The 5,712-nt window shown below is 32.5% G+C and overlaps 1 long non-coding RNA gene across 1 annotated transcript; it reads right to left on the bottom strand.

Annotated features, from left to right (window-relative positions):
• Positions 1-2,131: 2,131 nt before the first annotated feature.
• On the bottom strand, positions 2,132-3,287 carry LOC140859426 (uncharacterized). The gene is made up of 3 exons (XR_012142904.1): positions 2,719-3,287; positions 2,518-2,634; positions 2,132-2,436 (listed from the first exon to the last, which is right to left on the bottom strand). It is a non-coding gene; the product is annotated as an uncharacterized lncRNA (long non-coding RNA).
• Positions 3,288-5,712: the final 2,425 nt, after the last annotated feature.

Raw genomic sequence — 5,712 nt, 5'->3', positions numbered from 1 at the left:
ATATTTCAGGGATGTAAGTATAGGTTTTGAAAACTAATAGTGTAACTGTAATAAATACAAATCTCACGAGGATTTTTGTAATTTATCCTAAAATTTTTTAGAGGATGTGAATATTACAAAGAAAAATATGCTAAGGAGAAGTAGTAACTCATAAATAGATATACAAGAACATAAAGATGGATTACATAGGTGAGATATAATTGAGTACATGGATACATATTCTTCATAGTGGAATTGCCGTCATGCTATAGAATGGATAAATCAATAACGTTAGGATGCAGAATCCTCTTAATGCTAGATTAACCTATTTTAAGGTGATGGGATATTGCATTTGAGAACCTTGCACCAGAATTATGGATGTAGGATGCTCTCATGCTCATCATGGTGTATGGGAGAGAGATAAAAGCCTTGTCGAAAATCCAGATAGTCAAGTGTTTAAATGTGTAGAGTATGTGAGAGAGTAAGCATTCACTACAAGAAATTTAGTTTTTTGTGACAAGCAATGTTGTCACTGAAACTTGGAATATTGTCACTGATGAATTTTTCTGACAACAAACTATTGTCACTAGCCGGTCGCCATTGCTTCATCGCTAAAACCATTTATGACAACTTAAATTTTTTGTCACTGAATCATTTCTTTTCTGTGACAATAGAGCTTGTCACTTAATGTACTTTTTGCTGTCACCAATACAATAAAATGGGCATGCCTTGAAGGATCTTGTGACAATAGTAAATCTATTTAGAGACGAGTTCTCTTATTGCAGAAAAGTCTTACAGAGACAAGAGTTTCACTTGTCACTGAAAAAAAAAATTTGTGACAACTTAACTTGTCATAGAAACAAATCATTCTGGTCACAATGCAATAACGTAAATTGGTTTTGGGACAATAATGACTCTGTTTAGTGATAAAGTTTCTTGTCACTGAAATAGCTTAAAGTGACAAGAACTTTTGTTGTCACTGAAAATAAAATTTGTGACAACTTAACTTGTCACAGAAACAAATCATTCTTGTCACAATGCAATAACGTAAATTGGTTTTGGGACAATAATGACTCTGTTTAGTGATAAAATTTCTTGTCACTGAAATAGCTTAAAGTGACAAGAACTTTTATTGTCATAGAAAATCTCATATGTGACAACTTATTATTGTCACTAAAATTTAGTGTATATGACTACAGAAATTCATCTCATTCACAAGCAAACTAAGAATCCAAATACATCTTTCTCAATGTTTGCATTTCAGTAGATATCCAAAATAAAAATCATAAGATAGTACCAGTAGTTCATAAGCACTCCATATGCTATTTAATTGATCAAAACCAATAGTACATGATCCAAGACATCCAAAGAATTTTCAATTTCACTGTTTGAAATTCGACAGGACATCCAAAATTAATTTAAAAAAATACTGACTAGTACCTATAGTTCATAAGCACCCTACATTCTACTTAACTGATCAAAACTAACAGCCTATGACATTCATATTTTCAAATTGAAGCTAGTTGATGTACTCCCATACTGCCAACAGAAGTAGCTGCCCATATTATTCCTGCATATAAACAAGGTTTGGATTAGTAAATGATTGGCTAGAATAAAGTTTTGAGTAATTAAAGTCTAGCAACCTCTAGATAAGCAACAGATTATCCACTAAAAATTTAAAAAAAAAAATAAGGCAACTTTTTTTGCATATAATTTGTAAATTTATACCTCATATTGAAAAGTTGAGACAACAAGAAAGGTTTTCAATCCATATTTTCAATGGATTACACAAGAAATGAGCTCAGGCATGTTAGCAATTAAACTTCTAAAATAAAAAATTAAAAAAAAAAGAATTGACTATATATTAAGAATCTCAATTCAAAGTTGTCATTCCTAGAATTAAAAAAATTATGGATCTCACACTCTTAGAATGCAGCACTGTACCTAAGTATACTATAGCTGATTGGTTGTTGTTTATATTCCTCTCTTATAGATCATTGAAAATAAGAAAAAAAAATATCATATTTAACTTTTCTACTTTCTTAAAAGTAAAAAATTCTTACTTGGTCAAGGTTCATGCATTGAGGAAGATGAAGCTCTTGATTGGGAGAAAGTTTCAAAAAAGGCAGCAAAACGAGCTTGGATCATAGCATTAACTTTTTCATTAACTTGTTCCTCCATTTGAGCTTGAATCTCAGCTCTAACCTCATCTTGCAATTGAGCTCGAACGTCTTCTCTAATGCTATCCACCAACGATTCCTTAGCTTGTTCGACAGCTCTTTGTACCTCTTCTTGCACATTTTCATTATACCTAACTCTCTTAGATGGTGCCTTCTTTCCAGCACCTTTGCCACGAAAATAACCAGACTTTTGGCCAAGTACTTGTAGTAATATATCATCACGAGTCATTTGGGATTCATTCTCTTGTGTTTGTTGAACAACCTCCTCAAGTTGTTCCTGCAATAGATTATCAAAGATTAGATGCCAAAATAATGCATAATGAATTTTAAGAACAATAAGAAAAGTTTTTTAACTAACATGGATCTCCTTGGATTTAGGGTCAGACCATACTAATTCTCCTTCTTTATTTTTCTTAGTGTGCTGAATCAACCAAACCTGATCTGGTGGTGCTTTTTCACCTGTTTCTGGGTCCCTCTGAAATGAATCACAAAAAAATAAGTGTTTTATTTAGAAGTTCCTAAAACTATGTTAAATCTTCAATTTATTCTAAAAACTTACAGTTGATTCTTCAACTTCAGCATAAGATCGGGTGCCACATGTATGCTTAGTAACTAGCTTTGCCCTATTTGCTGCATTTCGCTTGCTTACTTTCTACAAACAATTGATACATGCAACTAACATCATCTATAAATCCAAAATGATGATGTATATATTTTAAATATAAATTAAATTTTAATTTGCAAAAACCTGAAAAGCATCAGAGCTGAAGTATGCCATCATATATTTTCAATCTTCTGGAGTAACATCTTCAGGAATATTAGCCAACCTCTCCTCATCAGTTCTAAATTTCTTATATAAATCATGCAAGCGATTTCTCCAACCTCTATAAAGTCGTTGCATGGTGGCCAAGACAAAAGCACATAAACGATATTCATTCCTATCATCTTCCATCTTAAACTTCTCCTAGAAGACACAAACAATGTAAATTGTATGTTAATATATATAAATAGAAATAAACAAGATACTAAAATCAATCATAAATATTTAATTTATCTTTACTTGTAGCCACATTCGCTCACCTACTCCATTTGCCACATCTGGCCAATTTTTTGCAGTTAATGGAGCTTGTGTCCTGACAACATAACCACAAAAATTGACAATATCTCTAGCATTTTCTCCTACTGCTCTCAGTATATCATGAGGGATGCTAACTTTCAATGGTCTATTCTTTGTTCTCATATCAACCTTAATACATTTGTAATGCCCACGCACATTCTTACTTGAAACAGTTGCTATAGAAAATAAATTACAATCAGTATAACTAAATTTAAGTAGAATAAATTAAAAGTTTCAGCTATAAATAAAATATTATTATACCAGCATTACTACAATGACTAGAAACTCTTGGTTGAGTTTGAAGTTGCTGTCCATGGGATTGACTTTGCTGCAATTCAAGCATCTGATCTTGGTGTTCATTTGTCTGCTGGTTTTGTTGGTCCCAAAGTTATGCCTCTTCTTGTGATTGATTTCGCCGCAGCCTTTCTCGATGAGGTGATGTAACTTCATTTGTTTGAAATCTTATATCAATAACAGGGCGTTGTCCTTGTCCACTAATTCGTGCACCTCTTCCTCTACATCTAACCATTTTCTAATAAAAACAATAAGCAAGCTTTTTAGTAAAAGTTCAACTAATTATCAGTAACATCTACTAAATGCACAAAAAAATATGAATATGCCATCAGAAGATACAAAAATAACATGAACACAATAAAATGATTTAAATTAAAATACCTGTTGGTCATCACATAATATTTCTTCTTCTAACATGACAAAAAATAAAATTCTAATTACAAATAGGCTAATCATCAGGACTATATTCATCAGAACTGTATTCATCATGGTTGTTTTGATCATCATCTGTTTCGCTTTCAGCTTCTTCTTCTATCTCATCATCATTAATAAAATCATCTAATATCAGATTCTCTCTATTTGTGTCATTGTTGGGTGAAAAGCTTTGTGGTTGAAGATCATCTCGATGTAGCACTCCTATCAACTCATCATTGTTCATGACTTGGCCATATTGAAAATTTTATTCTTGTTCCTCTTGTTGGTAGACATCATCTTCGATCAAACTATCATCATCATCATCATCATCATCTGCATCATTATCTACAGATGGCACATCATAAGCATCACGTGGATAAGTTTTTACCACAACAAGCCAATTGCTATCAACTAAATCTTCTACATAGAACACTTGTTGAGCTTGAAAAGCCAACACAAAAGGCTCATTGGTGTTCCAAGATCCATGAATATTTATGCTTATATATCCATAGTTGTCAACCCTATATCCTCGTCCCAATCGGCCAACATCCCACCAGTGACATTTGAAAAGAACTACTTTTTTATTTCCCACATACAACAATTCAAAAATATCTTCCAACACTCCATAGTATTCTTTATCAGCAGATGTATCATCTCCTTTTACAAGCACTCCACTATTCTGACTTTTTCACCCAATTGCACGATCTCTTGCATGAAATCTGAATCTATTGACAATGTAAGTTCCATATCTATAAACTATTTTGAACGGTCCAACAGCCAAGCTTAGAAGATCTTCACTTGCTTTGCCTTTAGCTTTAAGCTTTGAAACCTATTTAAGATTAATAAATTAAGCCATTATTAGCATAAATAAAAGTAACTTAAAGTATTTACCTATATTATATGATACCTACACGTTCATAAAACCAATCTGGAAATTCCTTGTGATGTCTAGCCAGGACATTTCTTGAGCTCGCCTCTTCCAATTCTTTTTTATACTCCCTATGAATGACATAATTAATCAATAATAAAGATGATTGAAGTAGAAACAAAGTTCTTTGAAGATTTTCATAATAACAAGATTTTGTTCTTACTCAATATATGGCCAAACTTCCTCACAGTTTCGAAGAACATATGCTTGAGCTTGTGTAAACTCCTGAGCATTAAGCTCATAAGACTTAAAAGCTCCTTTTGCACAGCCATCTTTGGTAAAGATTGATAGTCCTTGGTATGAAGTAGCTCCATCATCATTTCGTGAGACTCGATTAAATTTTGTTTCAACACTATTCAAATACCTAGAACAGAATGTAAGGCATTCATTTGCAAGATAACCTCTTGCAATTGACCCCTCTGGACGAGCTTTGTTTCGGACATAAGACTTTAATGTTCGCAAATATCTAGATTCAAAAGATATTAACTAAGTCAAAAATAATACAAAAAAAAATTATATTTAAGTTTCAAAAAGTTAAGGATTACCTTTCAACTGGATACATCCATCTATATTGGACCGGTCCACCAATTTTAGCCTCGCTTGCCAAGTGAATTGGTAAATGAATCATAATATCAAAGAAAGCTGGTGGGAATATTGTTTCAAGTTTACACAGAGTCATAACAATGTCATCCTCCAATTATTTTAGATCTTGAACTTTTAACGACTTTGAGCATAAGTTTCTAAAGAAGTTACTTAGCTCAATCAATGGCTCACAAACAAATTTAGGCAATAATCCCCGA

This window comes from Elaeis guineensis, chromosome 7, assembly GCF_000442705.2.
Source record: "Elaeis guineensis isolate ETL-2024a chromosome 7, EG11, whole genome shotgun sequence".
In the NCBI taxonomy this organism is placed as follows: Eukaryota; Viridiplantae; Streptophyta; class Magnoliopsida; order Arecales; family Arecaceae; genus Elaeis; species Elaeis guineensis.
This window is presented reverse-complemented; position numbering and strand designations above follow the sequence as displayed.